The sequence below is a fragment of the Salvelinus sp. IW2-2015 genome, unplaced genomic scaffold, assembly GCF_002910315.2.
Source record: "Salvelinus sp. IW2-2015 unplaced genomic scaffold, ASM291031v2 Un_scaffold928, whole genome shotgun sequence".
NCBI classification, from domain to species: domain Eukaryota; kingdom Metazoa; phylum Chordata; class Actinopteri; order Salmoniformes; family Salmonidae; genus Salvelinus; species Salvelinus sp. IW2-2015.
This window is the reverse complement of record NW_019942652.1, coordinates 279,488-295,033: the sequence shown is the minus strand read 5'-3', so window position 1 is coordinate 295,033 and position 15,546 is coordinate 279,488. Positions and strand designations below refer to the sequence as shown.

Below are 15,546 nucleotides of genomic sequence, written 5' to 3'. Positions count from 1 at the left end.
AGATATTGATGAGTTTTCACTTCCTACGGCTTCCACTAGATGTCAACAGTCAATAGAACTTTGTCTGATGACTCTAATGTGAAGGGGGGGCCGAAGAAGACAGGAATGAGTAATCACTGCCATGAGGTGCCCACACATTGAACTGGCGGGTTCACGTGAGAGTGTAGTTTCTGGTGCTCTTTGAAACCAGGAAATTACAGTAAAAACACAACTTCTCAACACAGAGGTTGAAACATTCATAACCGATGTGGACTACATTAACATATATGTTGATTTGTAATCTCGGAAGAAAATGAAATGTCAAAGTTACATAGTATCCCTAATATTGCTATCGCTAGCAGAACTCATGGTTTATTTTAGGGATGAGAAGACTTCGTGATTKTTTAGGAAAAGGGAGTTACGGAATCTGAGGACAAGTCACGTTAAACAAGACACATATTCACTGTTTCAAACATTATCTTCTGCACTGCACAGGTGTGTGAATCTTTTGTCTTTTTAGTCCAATAAACTTTATGGTTTCTTCAACAGAAGAGGTCGCTGTTATACCTGAATTTGATCCAAATCCAATGAGGTGTTGGGTCTCCTGTTCTGTGTCGTTGAGAGCCGTTGTATGAAACCAATTACTACGTCAAGCAAAGCTCTTAACCATGCCAGACCACTTTTAACATGCCATAAATTCAGCGTGTGAACTGTGCGTTGTGTATCTTTCAGTGCAGATTATATGTTTACAAGTATTCAGGTACACAGTGGGCTGCATTACATAGTAGTCTAGTCCTACTGCCTGTTAATACAGTGAACATCTATCCACAATACTAACTATATTCATCCCAGGCCAGTTTCTTATCCTTTAAGCTACAGGCATCGCTACGCAGTGTCCCTTTTTTGGAAAGGTCCCGGGAATCACCTGGGATTCATTTAACGTACCAGACAGTCCACATTTAAGAGAATCCATATTTGATCACTATAGCGATGGTCCAGCATGTGTTTCCAGGGCGATGAGCTAGGACGATGGTATTAAATATTAACCGTGGATCATAAGCCTCTGCTCAGTCAGTCCTGCGAGGCGCTTTGGGGCGACAGACAGTTTTGAGGCCTATACAACGGTCAGGGAATCCCAAATGAAGCCTCTCTCGCTTGGAGATACAGTACTTTAAAATCAATCAGTCGAGCGGTTGGAACTCGTAAGTCATGGTAAAAACCCAAAGAACAGGTATACATCACCAATAACACCCTGTCGCTTCCTTACATCACCTCGATATCTCTCCTCTACTGGGAGCCATTCTATTGTTTTCCACATGCAGCATTGGAGAGATAGTGTGTGTTTTTATTATGGGTTCAGCTCAGACACACCAACCTGGTCTTAGATAATTTCGTATTATTCTGTATGTAAATCCAAGACAATCCATTTGGTATGATATGTTACGTTTCGTGTGATATGTGTTCAATTGTGGATGTCAATCACCCATTTTCAATTATATAATATGGATGGTAATCCATAACATATGTTACAAATATGCAAAATATACAATATGTTAAACAAAATGTATTTATTCCATTTTAGAATAAGYKTGTAATGTAACAAAATGTGGAAAAATGAAGGGGTCTGACTACTTTCTGAATGTAATGTAAGTGATCCCGGATAAAATGAACAAACTTACAAATAGGAAAAGACGGAGGAGGACTATCCGTACCAAACATTAAATTGTATTTCCAGGCATTTCACCCCATATTAAATTGGTTTAGACATGATTTTTCCGCCCCCTGGCTGAGTATAGAGAGGAATATGATGTCTCCTATTGCTCTGGATGTCACGCCCTGACCTTAGTATTCTATGTTTTCTGTATTATTTTGGTCAGGTCAGGGTGTGACGAAGGTGGATTTGATTGTTTTGTATTGTCTAGGGTTTTTGTATGTCTAGGTGTGTGTGTGTGTGTGTGTGTAATCTAGGCATATGTAGGTCTATGGTGGCCTAGATTGGTTCCCAATCAGAGGCAGCTGTTTATCATTGTCTCTGATTGGGGATCCTATTTAGGTTGCCATTTTCCAGTTTGGTTTGTGGGTTATTGTCTATGTGATGTTGCATGTCTGCACTCGTGTCATTTAGCGTTCGTTTTGTTATTTTGTATAGTTTGTTCAGTCTTCTTCGTTATTAAAAAGAAGATGTATTATCATCACGCTGCGCCTTGGTCTCCTCACTGCGACGATCGTGACAGAATAACCCACCATAACAGGATCAAGCAGCGTGAAAAGGAGAAAAGGGGCTTAATGGGAAAATGGACCTGGGAGGAGATATTAGATGGAGCAGGACCCTGGACACAGCCGGGGGAGTATCGCCGTCGTAAGGAGGAGTTAGAGGCAGCGAAAGCGGAACAGTGATACTACGAGGAAAAATACCGGAGAATAGAGGAACGGCAACGATATGTAGGTACACGGCTAGCACGGAAGCCCGAGAGGCAGCCCCAATATATTTTTGGGGAAGGGGGCACACGAGGAGATTGGCTGAGTCAGGTAGGAGACCTGAGCCAACTCCTCGTGCTTACCGTGGGGAGCGTGTAACTGGTCAGGCACCGTGTTATGCAGAGATGCGCACGGTGTCTCCAGTTCGCATTCTTAGCCCGGTACGCTCTATTCCAGCTCCTCACGTTTGCAGGGCTAGAATGGGCATCCAGCCAAGACATATTGAGCCAGCTCTATGTTCTGGATCTCCAATGCGTCTCCACAGTCCAGTGTATCCTGTTCCTCCTCCCCGCACTCGCCCTGAGATGCGTGTCCTCAGCCCGGTACCACCAGTTCCGGCACCACTCACCAGGTTTCCAGTGCGCTTCCAGGGTCCAGTACGTCCTGTTCCTCCTCCCCGCACTCGACCTGAGGTGCGTGTCCCCAGCCCGGTACCACCAGTTCCGGCACCACGCACCAGGCCTCCAGTGCGCCTCCAGGGTCCAGTACGTCCTGTTCCTCCTCCCCGCACTCGCCCTGAGGTGCGTGTCCCCAGCCCGGTACCACCAGTTCCGGCACCACGCACCAGGCCTCCAGTGCGCCTCCAGGGTTCAGTACGCCCTGTTCCTGCTCCTCGCACTCGCCCTGAGGTGCGTGTCCCCAGCCCAGTACCACCAGTGATGATCCATGGCACGAAGCCCTCCAGTGATGATCCATGGCACGAAGCCTCCAGTGATGATCCATGGCACGAAGCCTCCAGTGATGATCCATGGCAAGAAGCCTCCAGTGATGATCCATAGGCACGAAGCCTCCAGTGATGATCCATGGCACGAAGCCTCCAGTGATGATCCATGGCAAGAAGCCTCCAGTGATGATCCATGGCAAGAAGCCTCCAGTGATGATCCATGGCACGAAGCCTCAGTGATGATCCATGGCACGAAGCCTCCAGTGAGGAGTCATGGCACGAAGCCTCCAACAAAGGTCATCAGTCCGGAGCCTCCGGCAACGCCCTCCAGTCCGGAGCCTCCAGAGACGTGTTCTCCAGTCCGGAGCTGCCAGAGTCGCCCTCCTGTCCGGAGCTGCCAGAGTCGCCCTCCTGTCCGGAGCTGCCAGAGTCGCCCTCCTGTCCGGAGCTGCCAGAGTCGCCCTCCTGTCCGAGCTGCCAGAGTCGCCTCCGTCCGGAGCTGCCAGAGTCGCCCTCCTGTCCGGAGCTGCCAGAGTCGCCCTCCTGTCCGGAGCTGCCAGAGTCGCCCTCCTGTCCGGAGCTGCCAGAGTCGCCCTCCTGTCCGGAGCTGCCAGAGTCGCCCTCCTGTCCAGAGCTGCCAGAGTCGCCCTCCTGTCCGTGGCCTACGGCGAGATCCGCAGCCCAGAGCCTCCGGCGATGATCCACGGGTCAGTGCTACAATTGAGGACTCAGTGTAAAGAAGGGGGGCGGCATCCAGATCCAGAGCCGCCACTGAGGTAGATGCCCACCCGGACCCCCCATATAAGTTCAGGTTTGCGGTCAGGAGTCCGCACCTTTGGGGGGGGTACTGTCATGCCCTGACCTTAGTATTCTATGTTTACTGTATTATTTTGGTCAGGTCAGGGTGTGAGGAGGGTGGATATGATGTTTGTATTTCTAGGGTTTTTGTATGTCTAGGTGTGTGTGTAGTCTTGGCATGCAGGTCTATGGTGGCCTAGATTGGTTCCCAATCAGAGGCAGCTGTTTATCGTTGTCTCTGATTGGTGATCCTATTTAGGTTGCCATTTTCCAGTTTGGTTTGTGGGTTATTGTCTATGTGATGTTGCATGTCTGCACTCGTGTCATTTAGCGTTCACGTTCGRTTTGTTATTTTGTATAGTTCAGRCTTRTTCGTTATTAAAAAGAATATGTATTATCATCACGCTGCGCCWTGGTCTCCTCACTGCSARGACCGTGACACTGGAAGAGGTGGTTTTCACTGATACTGTATATCCCTTAAAACAATGTAAACTATGCTTTGGTTCTGTTATTACACACATAATCTCTATTTGGCACAAAATTGAAAAACAATATAACTGAGAATCAAAATGGCATGCCCATACTCCAATATTTAAAGCCTTGCAATCTGGAGGGCGGCTTTTTGCATCGCCCCAATGGTCAAAATCATATCAAATGTTATTTGTTACATGCGCCGAATACAACAGGTGTAGGTAGACCTTACAGTGAAATGCTTACTTACAAGCCCTTAATCAACAATGCAGTTATAAGAAAAATAAGTGTTAAGTAAATAATAGATCAATAAAAATAACAAATTATTAGAGAGCAGCAGTAAAATAACAGTAGCGAGGCTAAATACAGGGGGTACCAGTCCAGAGTCAATGTGTGGGGGCACCGGTTAGTCGAGATAATTTAGGTAATATGTACATGTAGGTAGAGTGACTATACGTAGATAATAACCGGAGAGTACCAGCAGCGTAAAAGAGGGGGGGGTAGAATGCAAATATTCTGGGTAGCCATTTGATTAGCTGTTTAGGAGTCTTATGGCTTGGGGGTAGAAGTTGTTAAGAAGCTTTTTGGACCTAGACTTGGTGCTCCAGTACTGCGGTAGCAGAGAGAAAAGTCTATGATTAGGGTGTACATTTTTAGGGCCTTCCTCTGACACCGCCTGGTATAGAGGTCCTGGATGGCAGGAAGCTTGGCCCCAGTGATGTACTGGGCTGTACCCACTACCCTCTGTCGTGCCTTGCGGTCAGAGGATGGGCAGTTGCCATACCAGGCAGTGATACAACCAGTCAGGCTGCTCTCGGTGGTGCAGCTATATAACTTTTTGAGGATCTGAGGTACCCATGCTAAATCTGTCTTTGCGTGTTTGGACCATGATCATTTATTGGTGATGTGCTCTCAACCTGCTCCACTACAGCCCCATCGATGAGAATGAGGGTGAGCTCAGTCCTCCTTTTCCTGTAGTCCACAATCATCTCCTATGTCTTGATCACGTTGAGAGAGAGGTRGTTACCCCGGCACCACACGGCCAGGTCTCTGACCTCCTCCATAGAGCTTTGTGAATGTTGACCTGTTTAAAGGTAATTCTCACATCGGCTGCGGAGAGCGTGATCACACAGTCATCTGGAACAGTTGATGCTCTTGTACATGCTTCAGTGTTGCTTGCCTCGAAGCGAGCATAGAAGTCATTTAGCTCTTCTGGTAGGCTTGTGTCATTGGGCAGCTTGCGGCTGTGCTTCCCTTTGTAGTCTGTAATAGTTTGCATACCCTGTCACATCCGCCGGGCATTGGAGCCGTTGTAATACGATTCAATCTTAGTCCTGTATTGACATTTTGCTTGTTTGATGGTTCATCTGAGGGCATAGTCGGATTTCTTATAAGCGTCCGAATTATTKTCTCGCTCCTTGAAAGCGGCAGCTCTCGCCTTTAGCTCATTGCAAATGTTGCCTGTAATCCATGGCTTCTGGTTGGGGTATGTACGTATGGTCACTGTGGGGACGACGTCATTGATGCACTTATTGATGAAGCCAATGACTGATGTGGTGTACTCCTCAATGCCTTCGGAAGAATCCCGGAACATATTCTAGTCTGTGCTAGCAATACAGTCCTGTAGCMTAGCATCTGTGTCATCTGTAGAATCTGTACAGATGTCATGAACAGTAATGGTTTGAGAACATTCCAAGACTTGATAGACACATACACATTACCAGGCACCTCCTCTTTTCTATATTTACAAAAAGTCAGCTATYCTGGCKTATGGAGTCCCTTTGGAAACTCAACTACTGAACCATCCAATGATGGGATTTAAAAAMAAATGATCTGGGCTCCTGAAAGGACTGTTCTCTATAGTGTACAGTATAAACAACTTCTGGAAAGCTCAWATCCTGATATCCATTAAAAAGGTATGGTCCACATATCTAAGTGAATCTGAACAACCCTTTAATTTGAACAGAATATGGAAAGATATGACCTCAGCATRCCGTAATCCGAACCATCAACTGGTTTCCAGGTGGTGGAGTTTTTTTCATCATTTGTGAGTGGCAGCCCACAGGTAAGTACAAAGTATAGAATTATCTGAATTTTTATATTATACCTGTAACCCCCCATGAAAAACAAAATGTGTCACAAAAAAAATCTCTACATCCCCAAAACTCATCACTACTGGGACAAGGCAATTTGCTTGCCCAAAGTACTTTYAACATAAAGTGTTGCAGTATAAAAGTTTTGTTTTATCATTGATAAAGAGTTCAATATTAACTTGTGTAACTATTTGTCATTTTAAAATGTGTTTCATGGTTGCAATGGGATGCAAATTCCATGGCAATTCAAGAACTCAATTCACATAGATGGTATCTAAACTGGGTGAACGTGTGGTGGGAGGTGAAGGGGTTGATTGTGTGTGTGCATGCGTGTGTTTGTGGTTGCGTGCGTGTTTGTGTTTGCATATGTGTATTCATTTGTCTCTGTGAGTAGAGGTGGGGGGATTGCGCCGCCAGGCTGTAGGACCAGGCATACACCCCAGGAAGCCAATCCTAGTACCTCACCGCTCCGAACAGAACACAAGCAAAGCACAKTGCCAGGACACACAGCCGAGCCCCTTATTTACAACCCACCATGAATCACAACAACGTCTTACTGCTGCTGCTGGTTGCCAAGTGCATACTTGTTAAGTCTCTCAGACTTCCAGTTTATTATCAATACCATGGCCTTGTTCATTCAGGAGGGTGCATTGAAGGTAAAAATGTTGTCTCTGGATATGCATGTGAATAAAGGCCTAATATTGTATGTCAAAGGTGCACATATGTGTTTGTATATATCTTTATTTTTGTATGAATTGTATCTGTTTATTTGTATCCTACATTTATTTACTATTTCCCTGCTTGTACAGTAGAATGTGTGTACCGTATGTGCAGTAGGATGCGTGTACCGTATGTACAGTAGGATGTGTGTACCGTATGTACAGTAGGATGTGTGTGTACCGTATAGACAGCATCACCTGATCCTCACTGTGGTTTGCATTCCTCCAGGGGAGAGGTGCATTCACGTTAGTATGCTGACTCTTGGAGGAGAGAGAGAAGGAAGGGAGGGAAAGGGAGAGGGGGTTGGGGGCAATGAGTCGGAACATGCAATCCAGCTCCAAATTGGTGAACAGGCGCTGATAATAAGGAAACATTGATTGTAAACCGAGGCAGGGCTATAATTGGTAGAATGCAGGGAGAGGAGGCCTGGGTCTCACTCCACTGGTTAGCACAACACAGGGTGGGCGGGYCTGGAGCAGGGGAGAAGCTGGTACACACAACAAGAATATAACAGGACAACTGTAATCTTATTCAGCTCTGCAAAAACCTGGAAGGCATTCCTTCCTGGGGATGTTTTACACTGTAAAGTGTGTGTGTATGTGCGGAGGGGCCTTTTTGTCAGTGGTGTTTGTGGCACTGTAGTGACCAAACGTGTCTCTTTGTTCCTCAGAGCCATTACTCTGGACAACACTCTGGTCATCCTGTCCACAGTGGCCCCTGATGCTGGACGTTACTACGTACAGGCTGTCAACGACAAGAACGGCGAAAACAAGACCAAGCCGAACGCCATAGACGCCTTTCTGTCGACAGTGAGTAGTACTGAAAACCATTTGGAGAGATTTGCACCAACACACACACAACACACACACACACACACACACACACACACACACACACACACACACACACACACACACACACAGAGGGATGGGCATGAATTTGATAATACGAAATACAACTACAAAATACCCTAAAGATCAATGTATAAAAATAAAGTATAAGATACTTTTGCAAAGTATTGTATTGAGTTAAAATAAAATAAAAATTAATACAAAAAACATTTGTAAGTAACGGGCCGAACAGCAACAACATTCTCAGGAATGGTTACAYAAACYTTTTACTTGCTGACTGTGATATGTTGTTTTTTAACTATGTTAGTTGTCCAAAATGTAAATGTATACTGCAAATCACACTGGCTATTGTCATTGGCCTTACTCATTAGAATAAAACTCAGCATGCTTTGCAATTGTTCATTTTTACATATACATGTATATTTAGTTCATTTAGCAGACATTCTTAAATCACCATAATGCAATTAGACCTTTGATACTAATGTAGTGTGAAAGGGGACCACAAAATTGTGAATCATTATAAAGAAATCGTYTAGAAAAGTATTTTGTATTTTGAAAAAGAGAATTAAAAGCAGGCAGGTGGAGTTCATGGAATTAGATATGATTCAAGACAAAATAAACTACCTTTTAATTGAGAATAGGCATTGGTCTGAAGACAAATAGCACCTCAATGCCTATTCCACCCATGCTCTACCAAGGTTTCCCATCACACAGCTTTGACCTACTACAGTAGCTATGTTGGTATTGTACTTCAAACRATGTGTAGGCAGGTTGCTTAGGATTCTAATCTTTTCAAACAGCCTAATTCATATTCTTAGAGGAGGTMRTTCCACAATAATGTGATTTGTACCCCATACAAGCTAAAGTATTGGATTCTTCACACACCACAGTAAGACATTATCCCATTACACTGCCTTTTCATGCTTTTTTAATTAAATGAAAGCATGCTTTGCTTTTATACTTACAAAACCTACAGCAACAGGCTTGATTGAGCTGTTTTGTCATGTGGTAATGTAGTGCGTGCCTGTATTTCCTTAAACCTAGATTTGAGAAATACATGTAAATGAAAAACAATAACATAATAAGACAAATCAAAATATATTTTATATTTGAGATTATTCAAAGTAGCCACCCTTTGCCTTGATGACAGCTTTGCACACTCTTGGCAAAAGTTCATGTACCTCCAATAAAGTTGATTTGCAAATTTTCATAGAGATTTGAATTTAACACTGAGCTTCATCCAATGCCTAATATAGACATGACTATCGTCATATCTATAATTAAAGAGGGAGCAGACATTGCCTATGGCACAGTGCAGGGGGCGAGTTGATTAGAACAGAACTCAGACCCAGACAGTAGATCTCAGATGAGTAGAGCTAGTTGATGAGTAGAGGGACCGGAACAGAGCAGACAGACCGGAACAGAGCAGACAGGACCAGAACAGAGCAGACAGACGGAACAAAACAGACATAACAGAACATAATAGGACAGACCAGACAGACAGACATAATAGAGCAGACAGAATAGAGCAGACAGAGAAAGAGCAGACAGAACAGAGCAGTTAAAGTCAAATGGTATGTATGGCTGGTGGTATACAGATAGAGGTAGAGAGGAGGGAGAGTTAGTGGGGAGGCCTCGGCATGGCAGGACAGGGGGAGAAATGCCAGAGAGAGAGAGAGACACACGTTTTTGCCCATGTGAAGGACACAAAGCCCTTGTGTGTGGTGTGTGTGGTGTGTGGTGTGTGTGTGGTGTGTGGTGTTGTGTGGTGTGTGTGTGTGTGTGTGTGTGTGTGTGTGTGTGTGTGTGTGTGTGTGTGTAGGCTTATATCACTATCTGTGTGGGTTCCAGAAATCCCCCAATATCCCCACAAGGTCAGTAAAGCTAAGTGTCAGTATAGAGACAAAGTAGAGTAGCAATTCAACGGCTCAAACACGAGACGTATGTGGCAGGGTCTACAGTCAATCAAAATTACAAAAAGAAAACCGCCCCGTCACAGACACCGACGTCTTGCTCCCAGACAAATTAAACAATTTCTGTGCTCGTTTGAGGACAAACAGTGCCAGTGAGACGGCCCGCTACCAAACCTGTGGGCTCTCCTTCACCATGGCCAACATAAAACATTTAAACGTGTAACCCTCGCAAGGCTGCTGGCCCAGACAGCATCCCTAGCCACGTCCTCAGAACATGTGCAGACCAGCTGGCTGGTGTGTTTACGGACATATTCAATCAATCCCTATCCCAGTCTGCTGTGCCCACGTGCTTCAAGAGGGCCACCATTGTTCCTGTCCCCAAGAAACTAAGTAACTGAGAAAAACGACTATCGCCCAGTAGCACTCACTTCCGTCATCATGAATGCTTTGAGAGACTAGTCAAGGATCATATCACCTCCACCCTACCGATACCTAGACCCACTCTAATTTGCCTCCCGCCCAATAGGTCCACAGACGACGCAAAGGTGATCACACTGCACATTGCCCTAACCCATCTGGACAAGAATTTAACACCATAGTACCTCCAAACTCGGCATGAAGCTCGAGACCCTGGGTCTCGACCCCGCCCTGTGCAACTTGGTCCTGGACTTTCTGACGGGCTTCCTCCTCAGGTGGTGTGGGTAGGAAGCAACATCGCCACCCCGCTGATCCTCATCACTGGGGCCCCACAAATGTTGCGTTCTCAGACCTCTCTTGTACCCCTGTTCACCCATGACTGCGTGGCCATGCACGCCTCCATTTCAATCATCAAGTTTGCAGACGACACTGCAGTGGTAGCTTGATTACCAACAACGACGAGACGGCCTACAGGGAGGAGGTGAGAGACCTCGGAGTGTGGTGTCAGGAAAATAACCTCACACTCAACGTCAACAAAACAAAGGAGATGATTGTGGTCTTCCAAGAACAGCAGAGGCGCGCACCCCCATATCCACATCGACGGGGACATTAGGGGAGAAGGCGGAAAGTTAAGTTCCTCGGCGTACATATCACGGACAAACTGAATTGGTCCACCCACACAGACAGCGTGGTTAAGAAGGCGCAACAGCGCCTCTCAACCTCAGGAGGCTGAAGAAATTGGCTTTGTCACCGAAAACACAAACTTTTACAGAAACAGAATCGAGAGCATCCTGTCGGGCTGTATCACCACCTGGTACGGCAACTGCTCCGCCCACAACCGTAAGGCTTTGTGAGGGTTGTGATGGTCTGCACAATGCATCACCGGTGGCAAACTACCTGCCCTCCAGGACACCTACATCACCTACAACACCTACATCATCTTTTTGGTCTTAACAGGAAGACCAAAAAGATCATCAAGGACATCAACCACCCGAGCCACTGCCTGTTCACCCCGCTATCATCCAGAAGGCGAGGTCAGAACAGGTGCATCAAAGCTGTGCCCGAGAGACTGAAAAACAGCTTCTATCTCAAGGCCATCAAACTGTTAAACAGCCATCGCTAACATTGAGTGGCTGCTGCCAACATACTGACTCAAGTCTCTTGCCACTTTAATAATTGGATGTAATAAATGTATTCACTAGTCACGTTAAACAATGCCACCTTTTATATAATGATTACATACCCTACATTACTCATCTCATATGTATATAATGTACTCTATGCCATCTACTTGCATTTTGCCTATGCCGCGGCGTCCTCATCTAATATATTATATATACATATTCTTATTTATCCCTTTACACTTTGGTGTTATAAGGTAGTTGTTGTGAAATTGTTAGATTACTTGTTAGATATTACTGCACCGTCAGAAACTAGAAGCACAAGCATTTTGCTACACTCGCATTAACATCTGCCTTAACATGTGGTAAAATTTGATTTGATTTGATACAAAGAAAATTCTCCCTCGTGGGAACATTTCCAACATCCCCCACAGGGACGGGAGCTATTTTAAGATTAGGGTTTAGGTTTAGGGTTAAAATTAGGTTTAGTTTTAGAATTAGGGTTAGGTCCCCACAAGGGTACTAAAGCATACAGTATGACTTGTGTGTGTGTGCGTGTATCAGTATGCTGCAGTGCGTGTTTCAGTATGCTGCAGTGCGTGTCTCTCGGTCCCTGCAGGGAGGTCCCTGACACAGCATTATTCCACTGGACCTCCCTGAGGTCCACCAACACTCAACTGATCCTAGATCAGTGTGGGAGGGAGAAAGAAGGAGTACAGGTGGTTATTCTGTCACACAAACCACACACAAAGACAGACACACACAAACTTTCTCAGTTGTTCCTGAGGTGTGTATGCCGCCATCACAACACGTTGTTTCAACGTGAACATTTGGYTAATATTTGGTTGAGATGTTGATKAATGAMATTTCAACSTTTTTCCAAAAAGACAGCCAGACGTTTGTTGAATTCCCAATGTGTTATCACTAGGGCTCCCGAGTGGCGCAGCGGTCTAAGGCACTGCATCTCAGTGCTAGAGGCGTCACTACAGACCCTGGTTAGATTCCAAGCTGTATCACAACCGGCTGTGATTGGGAGTCCCATAGGYCGGCGCACAATTGGCCCAGCGTCGTCTTGGATAGGGGRAGGCCGACATTGTAAATAAGAATTTGTTCTTAACTAACTTGCCTGGTTGAGTAAAAATACAAAATCTAGGCTTTTCTAACGGACATGAGTCGGGAACAGTTGCTCATGGTCATGTGATGAGGTAGCCCCCGCCTGCGATGTTCAAAACCAGTGTCTGCCCTCAGACCAAAAGGGAATTTCCTCATGGTCTAAAGGTCAAAGACATCAGTTGCACCCATGGGTGACCCTGATTCATATCCCGTGTGTTACATTGGTGCCTGAAGTAGGGTGGTCTCTCATCGTGGAGGAGGTCAAAGGGGGGTGAATCTAGTGAGCGTGGTTGCTCATGGTCATGTTATGAGGTAGCCCTGCCTGCAAACTTCCAAAACCAGTGTCTGCCCTCGGACCAAAAGGGAATTTCCTCTTGGTCTAAGATGTTGGTTGCTCCCGTGTAAGACCCGGGGTCGTATCCCYCATGTTACACTTTCAACCATCTAAAAACACAACATTTCTTTTCCTGTGATCTAAATGTGTTATCACTACATTTTCAACCATTTAAAAYCGTAAAGATTAATTGTCACATGCACAAGTACAGTGATATGCATTTCTTGCAAGCTCTTWCCCAACTGCAGTAATAAATATCAGTAGTAAACATATTTTACTATAAAATAAAGTAAAGTAGAAGTTCTTATCCATCAGAAGAAATGATAGAGGATACATTTTGTGCAAAAAAGTTAATATAATGCCAAAATAATCACAAAATAGAGTGAAAGAATACCATTGCTATTGTTTGAAGAGAGTGCACAATTTTGAACATGAAAAGTTATTAATAAACAAATCAGGCACATTTGGGCAGTCTTTTTAACAGACATGCAATGGTTCATTGGATCAGTCTAAAACTTTACACATACACTGATGCCATCTAGTGGCCAAAATCTAAATTGCACCTTGGCTGGGATAATACATGATGGCCTTTCTCTTGCATTTAAAAGATGGTACAAAAAAATACAAAAGATCTTTTTTTTTTTCTTTGTACTATCTTTTACCAGATCTATTGTGTTATATTATACTACATTCCTTTCACATTCCATACACTTCAAAGTGGTTCCTTTCAAATGGTACCAATAATATGCATATCATTGCTTCAGGGCCTGAGCTACAGGCAGTTAGATTTGGGTATTTGATTTGAGTATGTCATTTTTAAGGATTGAAAAACTTACTTAGTTTGTAAAATACCTTAACTTCAGGCTACAGTGCCTTCTGAATGTATTCACACCCCTTGACTTTTTTCCCATTTTGTTGTAAAAAAAAACGCAGCAAGTGCAGTTCAAGGTATTTTTTGTCACTGGCCTCCACACAATACCGCATAATGTCAAAGGGGATTATGTTTTTTCAAAGTTTTACAAATTAATAAAAATTGAAATATCTTGAGTCAATAAGTATTCCACCCCTTTGTTATGGCCAAGCCTAAATAAGTTCAGGAGAAGAAAAATGCTTAACACAAGTCACATAATAAGTTGCATGGACTCACTCTGGAGCAATAATGGGTTTAACGTGATTTTTGAATGACTACCTCATCTCTGTACCCCACACGTACAATATCTGTAAGGTCCCTCGTCGGGCAGTGAATTTCAAACACACAGATTCAACCACAAAGACCAGGGAGTTTTTCCAATGCCTCACAAAGAAGGCACCTAAAAGACAGACATTTGAATATCCTTTTTAGCATGGTGAGTTATTAATTCAACTTTAGATGGTGTATCAAAACACACATCACTACAAGGATATAGGCTCCTTCCTAACTCATGCGCTAGAGGAAGGAAACCGCCCAGGATTTCACAATGAGGCCATGAGGATTTAAAACATTACATTAGTTTAAATGGCTATGATAAGGAAAAAACCTTGAGGATGGATCAACAACATTGTAGTTACTCCACAAACTAACCTAACTGACACAGAGTGAGAAGAAAGGAAGCCTGTAAAGAATGACAAATATTCCCAAAACATGCATCCTGTTTCCAACAAGGGGGAACACAAATGAAACTGCAAAAAATTTGGCAAACAATCTCAACTTTTTGTCCTTTATACCAAGTGTTAGTTGGGGCAAATGCCAATTCAAACACATTACTGAGTTACCACTCTCCATATTTTTCAAGCATAGTGGTGGCTGCATTATGTTATGGGTATGCTTATAATCATTAAGGACTGGGGAGTTTTAGAGGATTAAAAATAAACTGAATGGAGCTAACACAGGAAAAATCCTAAATATTGACTGTGCTTTCCACCAGACACTGGGAGATTGTCACCTTTCAGCAGGACAATAACCTAAAACACAAGGCCAAATCTACACTGGAATTGCTTACCAAGAAGACTGTGAATGTTCCTGAGTGGCCAAGTTGTAGATTTGATTTAGATCTGCTTGAAAATCTATGGCAAGTTTTGAAAGTGGTTGACAAGCAATGGTTAACAACCAATGTGACGGAGCGTGAACATTTCGAAAAGAATAATAGTKAAATATTGTACAAACCAGCTGTGCAAAGCTCTTAGAGACTTACCCAGAAAGACTCACAGCTGTAATCGCTGTCAYAGGTGATTCTTCACTCAGGGGTGTGAATGCTTATGTAAATGAGATYCTTCTGTATTTCATTTTTAATAAATGTGCTACATTTTTAAAAAGCATGTTTTAACTTTTTTCATTGTGGTGTATTGTTTATAGATGGGTGAGAAAAGTAAATACATTTGATTAATTTTAAATTCAGGCTGTAACACAATAAAATGTGGAATAAGTCAAGGGGTATGAGTACTTTCTGAAGGCACTGTATGTAATGTATTACAGAAGTAGTATTGAATTGTGTTTGGTTGACAACCCAACGAAATATCGACATTTAAAGGGTATAGATATAATGCTTGGATAGTTTCATCTGAGCCACTGGCTTAATCCTATTCTTTAACTTGTATTTGTGGGTTAGTCGTTAACT

The 15,546-nt window shown here is 43.9% G+C and overlaps 1 pseudogene; it reads left to right on the top strand.

The window, feature by feature from the left end:
- Window positions 1-11,238, top strand: part of LOC139024057 (protein sidekick-2-like) — a 40,378-nt pseudogene extending 29,140 nt beyond the window's left edge.
- Window positions 11,239-15,546: the final 4,308 nt, after the last annotated feature.